We start from the raw sequence: 17,670 nt of genomic DNA, 5'->3' as shown, positions 1-17,670 counted from the left end.
GTGGTTGAACAGTAGCCGGTGGAGTAGCGCGCGGTGGAGGCTAGATGAACAGGAGCCCGTGGAGGCTGGAGGAGGTCGACGGTAGCCCGTGGAGGCTGGAGGAGGTCGACGGTGGAGATGAACAGTATCCCGTGGAGTCCCGTTTTGCGGTACGCCACACCCCTCCCGATGAACAGGACCCCTTTTCGACCGTAGCGCTCCAACACAAGTCCGTTTCATCCATTTTGTGGTACGCCACACCCCTCCCGATCAACAGGACCCCCGTTTCGACCGTAGCACTCCAACACAAGTCCGTTTCGTCCGTTTTGCAGTACGCCACACCACTCCCGATCAACATGACCCCCGTTTCGACCGTAGGAGGTACGTTTCCTCCGTTTTGCGGTACACCACACTCCTCCCGATGAACAGGATCCCGTTTCGAACGTGGCCGGTCGAACACAAGGCCGTTTCCTCCATTCTGCGGTACGCCAGGCCTCGTTTCCATCGCCTGTTCCGTCCTAGCCGGTTGGCTCCCACGCGTTTCGTTGCCTCCTGATGAACACGACGCATTCTGTTGCCTCCCCATGAACACGACGCATTCCATTGCCTCCCCGTGAACACGACGACAATGTTGTTTCTTTGTTCCGACCCAGCCATGTACACGAGCCCTGGCCGTACATATGCGCGAGTAGGCGTTCGAGACCCCGCCCGTATGTACACATACGTGGCCGTATTTTCTTTCTTGCACCCTAGCCGCTGTACGTACGTGTACATGCTACGTGTGCGCCTCTACTACGACACGTGCGCGCCTCTACTACGACACGTGCGCGCCTCTACATCGACACGTGCGCACCTCTACATCCACCGGTATATATGTACGTACACGTTCGCGACCAGAATGACAACGCTACGTACGCTTCAATCAGGAGGTTGCCGACTGTCAGGCACTTCCTTGCGTGCAAAGATGTAACTGGTGGGTCCCAGCAGTCAGGGGGGCGAATCATTTTTTTTGCCCAGACGCACTTCCTTGCATGCGAAGGTGTAGCTGGTGGGTCCCAGCAGTCAGGGGGGAAATGTTTTTTCGCAAAATACGGTGGCCCGTCCGGTGGGTCCCTGCTGTCAGGTGGAGGAATCATTATTTTCCGCGTAATAAGGAGGCACTTTCTTGCTGCGGCCGTTGACCCAGCTGTCGGTCTCTCCACATACAGTCCACATCCGATGGAAGTCGTTCCTTGACCACGTTGACCATGCCCCGCCGAGAGCACCAGGGCGGTGGACGACGGTGAGGCCTAGGAAGGGGACGACGGGGAGCCGGGGAAGACGCGGTAGTGGAAGCCCGCGCGGAGAGGAGTACGAGGGTTCGCTGGTTCGGCTGCGGTGTGAGGCTGCCGTCGCCCCAGGGCCTAGCCAGCGGTGGGAATAGTAGGGGGCAGTGAGGCCTCCACGGCAGCACAGCCGGCCACGGGAGGCAGGAGCATGCGGCACGACCAGCGCTGCTTTGGGCGGCTGGAGCAAGAAGACCAGAGGTTGAAGAAGCACTACGGCCGTTGGATGGACATCGTACGGTCACTGGAGCTAGAATCGTTTATATTGACTAAGTTGACAAAGCCCTCCATCCCCGTCAACTTAGTAGGCCCACAAGTCAGCCTCCCACCAAGGTGGGTCCCATCTAGCAGGGGGGTATTCATTTTTTTTGTGTGTAATAAGGAGGCATTTCCGGTTGGTCCGAGCTGACAGCGGGGGGAACGTTTTTTTCGCAAAATACGGTGCCCCGTCCGGTGGGTCCCAACAGTCAGGGGCAAACGTTTTTTTCGCAAAATACTGGTGGCCCGTCTGGTGGGTCCCTGCTGTCAGGTGGAGGAATAATTATTTTCCGCATAATAAGGAGGCACTTCCTTGCGGCTGCTGTGGACCCAGCTATCAGCCTCTCCACGTACAGTACTCTTCCGATGGAATTCGATTGTTGACCACATTGACCACGCCGCGCCGAGAGCACCACGGCAGTGGACGACGGCGAGGCCTAGGAAGGGGACGACACGGAGCCGGGGAAGACGCGGCAGTGGATGCCCACACGGAGAGGAGTACGAGGGTTCACTGGTTCGGTTGCGCTGTCGTCGCCGCAAAATAACAGGGGGTGTGGGTGAGTGGAGTGGAGGGATGGCCTGGCCAGCGGTGGGAGTAGTATGGGGGCGGTGAGGTCTCTGCGGCAGCACATCCGGCCACGGGAGGCAGGAGCAGGCGACACGACCGGCGCTGCTTTGGGTGGTTGGAGCAAGAAGACCAGAGGTTGAAGAAGCACTACGGCCGTTGGATGGACATCGTACGGTCAGTCGAGCTAGAATCGTGCATATTGACTAAGTTGACAAAGCCCTTCATCCCCATCAACTTAGTAGGCCCACTATACTGGGTCCCAGCTAGCAAGGGGAGTATTCATTTTTTTGTGCGTAATAAGGAGGCACTTCCTTGCGTGCGAAGATATAGCTGGTGGGTCCGAGCTGTCAGCGGCGGTAACGTTTTTTTCGCGAAATATAGAGGCCCTTTCGGTGGGTCCCAGATGTGAGGTGGAGGAATCATTATTTTGCGCGTAATAAGGAGGCATTTCCTTGCGTGCGGCCGTGGACCCAGCTGTCAGCCTCTCCACGTACAGTCCACTTCAGATGCATGTCGGTCGTTGACCATGTTGACCACGCCATGCCGGGAGCACCAGGGCGATGGACGACGGCGAGGCCTAGGAAGGGAACGACACGGAGCTAGGGAAGACTCGGCAGTTGTTTCCCACGCGGAGGGGAGTATGACTATATGAGGGTTTACTGGTTCGTCTGCCGTCGCCGGAGAATAACAGGAGGTGTGGGACTGTGGGTGAGTAGAGGGATGGCTAGGCCAGCGATGGGAGTACGATGGGGCGGTGAGGCCTGCGCGACAGCACAGCGGCGCGGGGAGGAGGGAGCAGGCAGTCCCGCCGGCGCTTGTTTGAGCGGCTGGAGCAGGAAGAGCAGAGATTGAAGAAGCACGACGGCTGTTGGATGGACATCCAACAGTCACTGCTTGTGCGTCAACCTTTTTTTAAGAAAGCCTCAAATCTGTGGAAAACAGCATACATGCCATCTGCCATTATTTCAAATAATTTACAGCCAATTTGCTAATTCTTACGGGGTTTTTTGGAGTCCATATTCTTTTTGTTAGAATTACAGCCCATATTGTGGCCACGGTTAAAGAATTATACGAAATTTTGCATATGTCGGTGCGGTCTGAACTGTTTTTAATCCCAAAATTTCGAGTCACATTCAGACTGATTTTAAAAATAAATGTATATCAATATAAAATCCAATAAATTGTCCACGCATAAAAATCAATGCAATAAAATCTCAAAATGAAAAAAGATATTTGAAACTAATTGCCGGTTTGATGTGTTTTAAAAATGTACAACCCATTTCTCATTACTGATAGGCCATTTTCTCGGCCAGCCGAATGAAGCTCTTCTCGTCTTGAAAGATTTGCAGCACAATAGGCCTGATAAAGTGACTTACTTGACAAATCACAAAAAAACCGGGCTAGCCATTTTCAGAAAGAAAAAAACTACTAGGCTGGTCTGTGGTAAACATAAAAGAAAAGGTTGTCTAGACAGGCCAGAGTGTCCCGCACAGCCCAGTTGACACCCTGCTTCCGTCTCAAAAACAAATAAGATAAATGCCACTCCAATTATGACGATTCATAAAAATGCCACTACAATTTCCAAACTTTGAAAAATGCCACTGCAATTTTTGCAAACTTTGAAAAACGTCACCGCAGTTTGCAAACTTTGAAAAACGCCACTCTAGACTTCGAAAAATGCCACTAGAAATGGCATGAAATGGCATTTTTCAAAGTTTGTAAATTGCAGTGGCATTTCTCGGATACACCAGATTTGGAGTGGCATTTATCAAATTAACCCGAAACAAAAATAACTGGGCGAGCTGCTGGGTCCCTGGTGTCAGCCGCTCGTTGTGCAATTCTCTCGTTTATTGACTACATTGACAAGGGCATGGGACCCAGATGTCAGAAATCCACTAGGAGGAGCCATTTTTTATTGGCTTGAAATAAGGAGGCACTTGCTTGCGTACTTCCATGACCTTGGTGGGTCCCTATTGTCATCCTCTCCATGTACAATCATCTGCTGATTGTGTACGCGTCAACTTGGTAGGCACACAAGTCAGCCTCTAAACCCGTGGAGGACAAATACAACCCATTTAAAAAAAATAACAGCCCATTCCATACGTTCAAACAGAAAGTTCAACATTCAGAGCAAAGTAACAGGTCTGATCCACATATAGAGTACTGAACTTCCACGTTGACAACCATCATAGCCAAGTTAACTATCTACTCCCACTAATACTCTAGTAGCATACAAGTACTAACTTACTCTTAGCTAACTAGACGATGTCGGCCGCCATTTGTGGTACACGCTAAACACCGGCACCGGCGTCCTGCACCTCGCCTCGGACTTGCAAGAGGTGCGATAGGGCGCGTTGCTCGCGCGCGTTGGCCCTTTCCATGCCGGCGTGGTCCACCGAAGTTTCGGCTTCCAAGCGGGAAACCCACTTGACGATCTGGTAGTAAAAATCAGCATCGCAAACACGTGCTTGCCCGACAGCCTCCAGGGCTATTTGCCGGGCGCCTGCCTCCATCTAGTCGGCCCAGTTGCGGGCGCTCTACTCGCGACTCAGAGCGTCGGTGCGCTGGTGCTCCATGTCCCGCTGGCGGCGCAAATCGGTGATATGCTGCTGAAAGTGCAACTATTCCTAGGTGGTTTTGGTAATTCATAACAACATATAGCTCATTGAGCTAATGCTATTCCAAGACAAATATTTCAGGAAATCTCAATGAATGGCATGGCATGGATGATGAAAGTGGATCCCTTAAAATATCAAGGACAAAGGATTGGCTCAAGCTCAAAAGCTCAAGACTCTTCATTCTACATTTTAGTGATCCAAGATCACATTGAGTCTATAGGAAAAGCCAATACTATCAAGGAGGGATGAGGTGTTGCTTAATGAGCCTCTTGCTTAAAGTGCTTAGTGATATGCTCCAAATACCCTCAGCTACTTTCCCACATCCACATATGACCTAAACCTAAAGTCAAAATCGGTCACACCGATTCTTTCTATCCGGCGCCACCGAGTTCAGATGTCATAGCCACTGCCACAAACCCTAGGCAAATCGGTCTCACCGATAGGGATCTCGGTCTCACCGAGATGGGATTGTAATCTCTCTGTTTCCCTTCATAACGTTTTGGTCTAACCGAAGTGAGCGATCGGTCCCACCGAGATTGCAATGTAAACTCTTTGTTTCCCTTTCGTAACATTTCGGTCTCACCGAAAAGAGCGGATCAGTCCCACTGAGTTTACCTGACCAACTCTCTGGTTAGCTAATTACCAAAATCGGTCTCACCGAGTTTGTATAATCGGTCTCACCGAGATTTCATTATGCCCTAACCCTAACCATATCGGTCCTACCGAGTTGCATGTTAGTCCCACCGAAAATCCTAACGGTCACTAGGTTTACTGAATCGGTCCGACCGAGTTTGTTGATTCGGTCACACCGAGATTGGTAAATTGTGTGTAACAGTTAGATTTTGTGTGGAGGCTATATATACCCCTCCACCTCCTCTTCATTCGTGGAGAGAGCCATCAGAACAAACCTACACTTCCAACTTACCAGTTCTGAGAGAGAACCACCTACTCATGTGTTGAGGCCAAGATATTCCATTCCTACCATATGAATCTTGATCTCTAGCCTTCCCCAAGTTGCTTTCCACTCAAATCTTCTTTCCACCAGATCCAAATCCTATGAGAGAGAGTTGAGTGTTGGGGAGACTATCATTTGAAGCACAAGAGCAAGGAGTTCATCATCAACGCACCATTTGTTACTTCTTGGAGAGTGGTGTCTCCTAGATTGGCTAGGTGTCACTTGGGAGCCTCCGACAAGATTGTGGAGTTGAACCAAGGAGTTTGTAAGGGCAAGAAGATCGCCTACTTCGTGAAGATCTACCGCTAGTGAGGCAAGTCCTTCATGGGCGACGACCATGGTGGGATAGACAAGGTTGCTTCTTCATGGACCCTTCTTGGGTGGAGCCCTCCGTGGACTCGCGCAGCCGTTACCCTTCGTGTGTTGAAGTCTCCATCAACGTGGATGTACGATAGCACCACCTATCGGAACCACGACAAAAACATCCGTGTCTCCAACTGCGTTTGAATCCTCCAAACCCTTTCCCTTACTTTCTTGCAAGTTGAATGCATTAATTTCCGCTGCTATATACTCTTTGCATGCTTGCTTGAATTGTGTGATGATTGCTTGACTTGTCCAAATATAGCTAAAATCTGCCAAACTCTAAAATTGGGAAAAGGTTAAGTTTTTAATTGGTTAAGTAGTCCAATCACCCCCCCCCCCTATAGACATACTTCAAGGTCCTACAAGTGGTATCAGAGCTTTGGTCTCCATTTGCTTTGATTTCCATAGATTTTGGTGGTCATAGCCTTGGTTTCACAACCTAGGAGAGTATGGCGTCTAGCGAGGGAAATTATCACCGTAGAGGTCCTTACTTTGATGGTACTAATTTTGCTAGTTGGAAGCATAAGATGAAAATGCATATTCTCGGACATAACCCCGCCGTTTGGGCTATTGTTTGTATTGGCTTGCAAGGTGAATTCTTTGATGGGAGAGAGCCGAACCGTGAAGCTAATCCAGATGAATTGAAGATGCTGCAATACAACGCTCAAGCTTGTGATATCCTCTTCAATGGCTTGTGCCCCGAAGAATTCAACAAAATCAGACGTCTTGAGAATGCAAAGGAAATTTGGGACACTATGATTGATATGCATGAAGGTACCGACTCCGTCAAGGAATTCAAGTTGGATGTGCTCCAAAGTCAGCTTGACAAGTTCAAAATGAAGGATGGTGAAGGTGTCACTGAAATGTACTCTAGGCTTGCTCTTATCACAAATGAGATTGTCGGCCTAGGGAGTCAAGAGATGACCGACAGATTCATCATCAAGAAGATCCTAAGAGCATTGGATGGAAAATATGATACCGTGTGCACATTGATTCAAATGATGCCCAATTACAAGAATCTCAAGCCAACGGAGGTCACTGGTAGAATTGTTGCTCATGAGATGTCACTCAAGGATAAGGAGGAACTTCACAACAAGTCAAGTGGTGCTTACAAAGCCTCATGTGAAGCCCCCACATCATCAAGTGAGAAACAAACCTTCAATGAAGAATTGAGCTTAATGGTGAAGAATTTCAACAAATTCTACAAGAGTAGAGGCAAAGAAAGAAGCTCTAAGTCAAGGTCCTACAATGACAAAAGATCTTCCAGTCGAGAGCGCAATTGCTACAATTGTGGGAGACCCGGACACAACTCCAATGAGTGTACGGCACCCTACAAAAGAACAGAAGATTCTCCTAAAAGAAGAAGTAGAAGATAAGAATCACCACCTAGAGAGAGGAGGAGTAGAGATGATCGTTATGAATGAAGACCCTCACGGAGAAGCAAGGATTCAGAACGAAAGGACAAGTCATAAAGGAGCTACACAAAACGAAGACATCAAGCTCATGTTGGTGAATGGGTATCCGGTTCCGACTCTGAACATCACTCCAAGAGAAGCTATCACTCCGACTCCGAACATACTCAAGATGAAGGTGTTGCCGGTCTAGCACTTGTGTCGACCAACTCCTATGACATCTTTGAATCACCAAATGAAGGAATTGGAAGATGCTTCATGGCTAAAGGCCCTAAGGTAACTCATCCCGAGTATGCTGATTTTAATAGTGACAAAGATGACTTTCTAGGTGATGATGATTTACTTATTGACAACTCTAGTGATGAATACTATGATGAAACGTTAATTAATCATGCTAAACAAGATAAAACGAATGACAATGATAAGGAGAAGATTGAGCTTCTAACTAAAGAACTAAACACTCTTAAGTTAGCTCATGAAACTATCTTCGAAAATCATCGAGAACTTTTAAGGGCTCATGAGAAGTTACGCTTTGAAAAGCTCAATCTTGAGCAAGAGCATGAGTTCTTAAAGGCAATCAATGATGATCTTCGCAAGAAAAGTTCTTCTTATATTGCCAAGCGTTTACTCTTATCTACTTACATGCCTCAAGTCAAGTCTAGTAACAAGAACAAGAAAGATTCTTCATCTAGTAGTAACAATAACAATGCTAAATCCAATATTGTTGCTTCTAGTAGTTCTCTTGATTCCACTAATGATTCTCTTAGCCAAGTTACACTTGAGCAAGAAAATAGCTTATTGAAGGGAATTATAGAGAAAGGTGTATACAAGAGCCTTGCCGGGAGTAAGCAATTCGAGGAAATTGTACGCAAGCAAGGAAGGCACTGGAAGAATCAAGGTGTTGGTTTTGAACGAAAGTTCAATGCCAATGGAGTTGAGTGGGAAGAAGATCAATACCCCAAGACGAAGTTTGTTCCTCAACAAGAGAAGTATGATCCTACTTCCTTCAAGGGAACACAAGCACAAGATGATCTTCCACCACAAGACCACAAGAACAAAGGCAAGGACAAGCTTCAATAGGAGATTGATGCATTTGAAGAAGCACCTAAGGCCTTGGTCAAGTGGGTTCCCAAGACTACGTCAAGTTCTACTTCATCAAGCACAACTACTACACCAAGGATTCCCATCAAGATGATGTGGATCCCGAAGAAGAAGAACTAGAGAGTTCTTGAGGGTGACTCCACCAACACTCTTCACTCATATCATTATGGCAAGGACAAGTGCAATCAAATTCCACATCTTGCACTAGTTCAAGGAGTCACAAACCCTCATGTTGGTAAGGCAAGGGACAAGGTAACCTAATGATTTCATGGACATCATCTTGTGTGTGCATCACTCTATGTCTATGGATATTCTTGTTTGTTCCTTGTGGGACTAACCCGTGCAGGTATTGAAAGTGCAACACACTCCAAAGGATTGCTGCAAAAGATCTACATCAATATTGAGCATCCACATCTTCAACACCTACACGAAGTCATCATCGACAAAACCCAAGGTTAGTTCATCCCTCAAAGGGGGGATCTCACATCTAGGGGGAGCTTAACTCTAAGAATTGAGTCAAAGCAACTCTAATGGTGTGAACACATCAATGCATTATGTAAAAGTGGTAACCCCACTTGAGCTTAAACGATGAGTATGACCTATGATCAAATGTTCTCATTTAACTCCTAAGCCAATATACTCATATATAGATGACCTAGTCAACGCCAATTGTTTGATAGATGCTAGAATTGGTTGTGCATGCTTTGCCACATATTTCATTTGTCATTTTATTGTGTGAGCATGTTGGTTGCATATTTTACTCATTCGAGGACATCCACTTGTTGTTTTGATTGATTGGTTTCTTTTTCTTTGGCCAAGTGGATGGACAAGAATGCCTAAGAAATTTCTCTAGCTATCTATGATTTTCTCGTCTCAAACTCTATTCATGCTACATCGCAAAATTTGATCAAGTCAGATTCGAACCACTCTGTGTGAGGAGCACTCGGAGTCCCCGATTCGTCATAGACTTAAACTTCCAAAACTTCTTTTTGATTTACGGTCTGACCGATTCCTCCATTTCGGTCCTACCGAGGTCACTAAGTCGATCTAGGTTTTTAATCTCGGTGCAACCGATTTGAACTTTTCGGTCACAACGAGTTGTTGTAACTGTATACAGTTATGCATCTCGGTGTCACCTAGTTGCTCTACTCGGTCACACCGACAGTGTCGGGCTATATATACTCACGGGCAATTTTTGGAAAACTTTCTCCGAAACACTTTGCCCGCGCATAGCTCGCTCTGCCTACCAGGTCTACGGATCGTCGACTTCGTTGCCAGCCGCCTCCTGTTGCTGGTCTCCGCCGCCGTCAACGGATTTCTTCTCCGTCGTTGCCGCTGTAGTGAGTTCACCACTGAACTAGGGTATGAACTCGATCACAGTGCTATCCTCGTCTGATTCTCAGCACATTGTGTTCATAATGCATCTTGCCACGATTAAAACACTCCTATCCAGTCAATGTGATCCTTAGAATAGATGTGATTCGAAAATTTAGGGTTAGGTTTCCGCCGAAACCATCTCGGTCCCACCGAGTTGAAAAACTCGGTCCCACTGATTTGGCTAACGCCATTGCACTAGTAAGTCTCAGTCTGACCGACAATTACAAATCGGTGTGACCAATTTTAGAACTTTGTGAAACCCTAGCAGTCTCGGTGCCACCAAACTGTGACTCGGTCTGACTGAGTTCACTAGTTTAGGTTCTAAAACTGCTTCGGTATCACCGAGTTCAAAAATCGGTAGATCCGAAATGCTTTCTATGGAAACGAAAACTAAGTTTTTTTTTGAATCATTCTTTTGCAAAAATCTCTGCATTTTGTGATGCTCATCCATTCTATCTCATCTATAACTATTCACAGGGTCAGCAGTCAGTGATTTGCAGCATGTCAAACCAAAGTGATAGTCACAGCAAGTCAGCAGAGTAGATTCACATGAGTGAGGGCACTAGTCCCTCTAGCAGCTCAGATGAAGGGAGCAGAAGCACTCCAAGCAATTTGCCCAAAGCAGCCACAAGAGCAAGAAGGAAGAGAACCTCAGACTCTGAGGATGAGGATTATGTGGCTGTTGAAGATGAGGCTACTTCCAAGAAGGTAGTGCTCAAGAAGGTGCACAGCTCAACTGCAGTAAAGCCAGACATGAAGATCAAAAGGCCTGCAGGAAGATAACCAATGTCTAAAGCCAGAGGATCAACTCAAGTACCTGAAAAGCCTGATCCCAAAGAGCCAGCTGCAGAAGGAAAGAAAAGGAAGGAATGGGTCAAGAAGACCATGGCCAGAGTTGTTGGTCAACCTTGCATGATGGAAGAGGGAGAAGAGGTTGCTAAACCAGCACCCAAGGCACAGAAGCTTATGGGTGATGCTATAAAGTCAAGGGCTGCAACATCAAAGCCCAAAGAAGCACCCAAAGCTGCCCCCAAGCCCAAGATTGCACCTAAGAGGAATACCAGGAGTATACTAGCAGCTGAGAAGAACAAGGCCCCAATGCCCGATGTTGTTGCTGAGGAAGATGAAGAAGGGCAGGTCCTAAGGAAGCTCAAACCCAAGATCGCAGACCACAGTGATGCTCATCCAGTGGTTGAGGACATGAATATCAGGAGAGACTCAGGGTTGAGGCTATGGAAATTGTCAGATCCATATGCCACCAGGAGAAGGACTGCTGTAGATTACGGGTTCCACACCAAGGAGCAGCAGGACTTCTATGAGACAATCTTGTTGGACAAGAAGCCCATAGTGTGTGATATGAGGTGGGTCGACTGGACCTACATGAAGGAGAATGAAGAACACTATCCTGGAGTATATGACAGTTTTGTTTCTTGTGGAGTTGCAGATTTTGTTGGGCAAAAGCTCACCAACTGGAATGATGAACTCATTATGCAATTCTACTCCACATCACACTTCTATCCAGATGGGAGGATAGTTTGGATGTCTGAAGGAACAAGATACCAGTCAACCATAGAGGAATGGGCAAGTCTGATCAATGCCCCAGAGGAGAGTGAAGATGACTTGGATGTATATGCCAGGAAGAAGATGGAACACAATACTATGTCACATATGTACAAGGAGATCCCAGACAAAGCTCTTGAGACTTTCTCGTTTGGGTCAGTCCATTTTCTTCTGTCAGGGCTGCCTACGATCAACTGGATCTTAAGGCACACTCTTTTGCCCAAATCAGGTGACCACAACATGATCAGAGGGCATGCAATTAACTTGCTACACATATTTGATGTGCCACAGAAATTCAAGGTCATGAGCCTTATGGTTGAAACTATCAAAAGGACTACAATAGATCAAAAGAGAAGTTGTGGATATGCCCCATAGATTCAGGAGTTGATTAACTCAAAGATGGGCACAGGAAAATATATGTTGGATAAGGAACATTTTGCTCTCTATCCAGACTTTGAGGACAATCAAGTTGTCATGAATGAGAATGAACCATCATCAGTGCAAGCTCAAGAGAAGAAGGAGAAGGCAAGGAAAGAGAAGGCTGCCAAGATGCCAACTCAAGAGGAGGCATCTGAATACTTTTTGAAGAACAAATAGGAGCAGCTTGGTTACTTGATAGCATCAACACTGAGGATTGAGAAGGGGTTGGCCACCCTAACTCAAAACTAGGAGAGCCTGGAAAGAATGATGGAACAAAAATTCTATGATCTTGATGTCAAAGTAACTGAGATTCAGTCAGTTGTGGAACAGCTTCAGGATGACATGCAGGAGAGGAAGGGCAAGACAACCACTGATGCATTTGCCAGAGTGCCTAGAGCTCAGAGGTCAGCTGTAGTGCCCGTGACAGACACTAGAGCCACATCATCAGCACCAGCTACAGCTCCTACAGCTCCAGTGCAACCAGCTCCAGCATCAACTCCTCCAGCACCATCTACATCAACTGAAGCCTTCATTCTTGGAGTTATCCGGACACCACCACCACCTGAAGACCAAGCCTGAGAGTCGATCTAGCACTATGCATTTTCTATGAACTTTTTGGTAACTTGTTGCCAAAGGGGGAGAAAAATGTATAGATCATAGGCTTCGAGAGAGAGAGTGTTGCTTTTGTTCTCTCTTGTCTTCTTGGTTGAACTTTGTTTGCTTTTGATTGCTTGAGATACTATGCAATTACCTGTGAGACATTGATGATCATGTGTTTGATCATAAGCTACACTTATCCTTGTTTGATGATATTATCTTACCTATCCTTATAGGATCATTCACTTTGCTTGGTGATGAGTGCATGTATTCAATCTTTATTATTTTGAGTGCTCCACCAAGATGTATGTGACATGGAAGAGTAACCCATGAGCCTAATTCCTTGTGCATTTGCAGTCCAAATAAAATTTTTAAACTATGCACAAATTTAGGGGGAGCTCTTGCTTATCACATACTTCTCAAAGCGACGATGTTTTTCAATCTTATTATCATTTGTCAAAGCTTTGATCTATATGTTGTCATCAATTACCAAAAAGGGGGAGATTGAAAGTGCAACTATCCCTAGGTGGTTTTGGTAATTCATAACAACATATAGCTCATTGAGCTAATGTAATTCCAAGACAAATATTTCAAGAAAGCTCAATGAATGGCATGGCATGGATGATGAAAGTGGATCCCTCAAAATAACAAGGACAAAGGATTGGCTCAAGCTCAAAAGCTCAAGACTCTTCATTTTACATTTTAGTGATCCAAGATCACATTAAGTCTATAGAAAAGCCAATAATATCAAGGAGGGATGAGGTGTTGCTTAATGAGCCTCTTGCTTAAAGTGCTTAGTGATATGCTCCAAATACCCTCAACTACTTTCCCACATCCACATATGACCTAAACCTAAAGTCAAAATCGGTCACACCGATTCTTTCTATCCGGCGCCACCGAGTTCATATGTCATAGCCACTGCCACAAACCCTAGGCAAATCGGTCTCACCGATAGGGATCTCGGTCTCACCGAGATGGGATTGTAATCTATCTGTTTCCCTTCGTAAAGTTTCGGTCTAACCGAAGTGAGCGATCGGTCCCACCGAGATTGCAATGTAAACTCTCTGTTTCCCTTTCATAACATTTTGGTCTCACCGAAAAGAGCGGATCGGTCCCACCGAGTTTACCTGACCAACTCTCTGGTTAGCTAATTACCAAAATCGGTCTCACCGAGTTTGTGTAATCGGTCTCACCGAGATTACGCTATGCCCTAACCCTAACCATAATGGTCCTACCGAGTTGCATGTCTGTCCCACCGAAAATCCTAACGGTCACTAGGTTTACTGAATTGGTCCGACCGAGTTTGTTGATTCGGTCCCACCGAGATTGGTAAATTGTGTGTAACGGTTAGATTTTGTGTGGAGGCTATATATACCCCTCCACCTCCTCTTCATTCGTGGAGAGAGCCATCAGAACAAACCTACACTTCCAACTTACCAGTTCTGAGAGAGAACCACCTACTCATGTGTTGAGGCCAAGATATTACATTCCTACCATATGAATCTTGATCTCTAGCCTTCCCCAAGTTGCTTTCCACTCAAATCTTCTTTCCAGCAGATCCAAATCCTATGAGAGAGAGTTGAGTGTTGGGGAGACTATCATTTGAAGCACAAGAGCAAGGAGTTCATCATCAACGCACCATTTGTTACTTCTTGGAGAGTGGTGTCTCCTAGATTGGCTAAGTGTCACTTGGGAGCCTCCGACAAGATTGTGGAGTTGAACCAAGGAGTTTGTAAGGGCAAGGAGATCGCCTACTTCGTGAAGATCTACCGCTAGTGAGGCAAGTCCTTCGTGGGCGACGGCCATGGTGGGATAGACAAGGTTGCTTCTTCGTGGACCCTTCTTGGGTGGAACCCTCCATGGACTCGCGCAGCCGTTACCCTTCGTGGGTTGAAGTCTCCATCAACGTGGATGTACGATAGCACCACCTATCGGAACCACGACAAAAACATCCGTGTCTCCAACTGTGTTTGAATCCTCCAAACCCTTTCCCTTACTTTCTTGCAAGTTGAATGCATTAATTTCCGCTGCTATATACTCTTTGCATGCTTGCTTGAATTGTGTGATGATTGCTTGACTTGTCCAAATATAGCTAAAATTTGCCAAACTCTAAAATTGGGAAAACGTTAAGTTTTTAATTGGTCAAGTAGTCTAATCACCCCCCTCTAGACATACTTCAAGGTCCTACAGCTGCTCCTCTGCCACGCGGTCGCACTCCAACATCTCCTGCTCCTCCACTAGGCGGTCGCGCTCCAACAACTCCTCGATCTCCGCATTGTCATCTAAAGACAGATAGAATGCCTCCTCCCTCCGTCTGTCTTCTGGTGAAAACCCGAACACTAGTTCCGGCGGTGACCGCCTCCGGCGTCGCCTACCGAGGACGGGCGGGGGCATGGCGGACATGGCGAGCGACGCCGGGCCAGTGGGGGCTTATGAGGATATGGCGAGTTGGGTCACGGTGCCACCGGAGAAGGCCGGGAAACAATACTTATAGGCGGAAGGTAGCGCGGCGGTCATCGGAATTCAATGCATAATGGCTTAGCGCGCCGGCTTGCCGTGGAAAACTAGAGAAACTGAAATTATGACTGTGTCGTCCCGTCCCGTCTGGGTCGTGCACTCGAATCATCTACCTCCTTGTTAATAATGATTCCACGGATTTAAAAAGCCCGCAACAATTAAAGCGCATCTTTTTTTGCATCAGTTAGCTGCCTTAATTACGGCCGGCTGCATGCAGGCACTCAAAATCGCTCACAGCCAGTACGGGGGGAGCAGCATGCAATGAGTCGCAGCCGAGGGCACACATGCAGCCACTTAAATCGCTGGAATTAATTGGGCTTAAACTTCTGCATGCCATTAATTATTGCCATGCCTTGGTCTTGCTGCTTTGCTCACGGGACTAATAAACCCGAACGGAGGGAGTACCTTGGTTGGTGAGAGGTTTGAATTAAGCCCTGCAAATCGGAAAGGAGGTACTAGTACGTGCGTGATCCGCTATTTATTCGTGTAGGATCGAGTAAGTCGTTTCTTGAATTGAGCCCTGTAAATCAGAAAGGAGGTAGTACGTGCGTGATCCGCTATTTATCCGTGTAGGATCGATAGTGTAGCTTGTCAGTTTCTTCAGAGGTAGGCATTTTTATTCAAAAAACTGCCACTTTGCATCTTGCGTCGCAAATAAAACTGCCAGGAGCGCATTTGTAGGCTAGCTAGTGATCAATCAGTAACTTGTAAACACTGAGTGAACAGAAATAAGTAACTATTAATGCATCTCAATGATTCACAAATCATATACAAATATGTAGCTCCAAAAGCAAAGATCAGCCACTTCGGATCTTGCGTCACAACTAAAACTAACTAGTATGATTCCCATACATAAGATCAACATGTTAATGCATCTCAATGATTCACAGATCATATACAAATATGTAGCTCCAAAAGCAAAGATCTAGAAAAAACATATGTTCTTCCTACTAACATGGATGCTTCTCTTGGCCAACATTCAGTACAGACTGAAAGACAAATTTGTTTGTGAAGTCTACAATTCCTCTTGCAAAGGTAAGTGGTTTCACCAACAGCTGGAACCATGAGAATGAACCACACATGATGGAGGAACATCCACTGCAATGTGATTTGGTCTTCTCTCGATCACACCGCGAGACTATTTTCGGAATACAAACTTTAACTTAGGCAAAATGATGCCCATTGTATAATCAGATCAAAGCAATGAAGCACCTAGTGTTGTCCAATAAATAGTATAGTACTACTTTTCTGCAGTCCATGAAGTGACTATCCAATCTTTCTGTGTCTATTTTCAAATGGCACTGCATGCAGTGACTATACTATTCTCTTGTGCAGTTTAACCAAAATTGCGGACACTTTGTTTGTTTGCCAAATAGCAACGGGAAGACATCTCTATCTGCAAAAATATCAAGCAACTAGTAAACATATACCACACCATGTATTTTCGGTTTAAACATGTCTCTTCCGCTTAGCATTTGTCATGTTCTGCACTGGACAATCTGATATAGTTATGTTTTTCCCTGGACAATTTCATACTGAATTGATTTGCTGGTTCAGAGCAGAAATATAGTGCCTATTCTTCATCGGACCAAGGATATCCATGTTCGCAGTGATGGAAGAGGTGAAATTGATACAACCGAAATTGACCATCCAATCATTGAATCTTGTCCTGCACCTCCAATGTAGGTCCACCCTGCCAATAAATTCACATGCAAACCACTAGTATTACTATCTAATGACAGTACAAAAAGAGTAGCAAGATAGTAGCAAACCATGTACCTTCGTAATGAACAGCTCATAGTGCCACCAATTGGATATAAAGGTTTGAAAAAAAACATGCTCCTAATGTTGAACTAGTTGGACTTTTTGTCCAGTTCCACTAAAATCGAGGATCCCTGTTTGCATAGATATTGAAAGTGTGATTACTATAAAAGTGGCACTAGTTGAAGCATAGACTCACAAATATAAGCATTACAATTTCTTAATGGGAAAAGGTAGCAAGACTGTTTCTAACCACATGTTTGAAGGAATAAATAAAGCAACAGCGGCTGATGTCAGGAAGGCATACATAGTTTTTTTTTGAAAAATTGAGCCATTCCTGACCTTTCCTCTTCTTTTAAGCATATTTTGTGCAGTTCAACTAAAATAAATTGCCATCACCGCCTTGACAATTCAGTGACATTGTACAAAAGGAAATGACTTAACATTACATCATGATGTCAGGTATGTAGTCGACAGGCATTAGAGACAAACATACAGACCTCCTCCGATAACATAATGAACATTAATTTTAACAAAGGTGTGACTAGCTTTACCGGGATAATTTGAGTGAACTCTACACCCTCTGTTCCTTAATATAAGACGTTTTTGCAGTTCAATATAAAGTACCCAAACGTCTAGTATTTAGAAAAACAGGTAGTAGTTTTCTTGAGCACATATTTGGGAAAGCTTGCCACACTTTATTTATGTCCATACGCTAATGCAACACCATTCGAATACTACAAATATACACTAATCCAGTGGCTAGTGCAACAGTAGAGTAGTTAGTTTATTATAGGGAACAGTACAATGGTCTTACTGAACAGATTCCAATAAACTCTAGCACTGGAAGATTTCTATA

This window comes from Triticum aestivum, chromosome 7B (assembly GCF_018294505.1).
Source record: "Triticum aestivum cultivar Chinese Spring chromosome 7B, IWGSC CS RefSeq v2.1, whole genome shotgun sequence".
Classification (NCBI taxonomy): Eukaryota; Viridiplantae; Streptophyta; class Magnoliopsida; order Poales; family Poaceae; genus Triticum; species Triticum aestivum.
Note: the sequence above shows the minus strand (reverse complement) of the source record.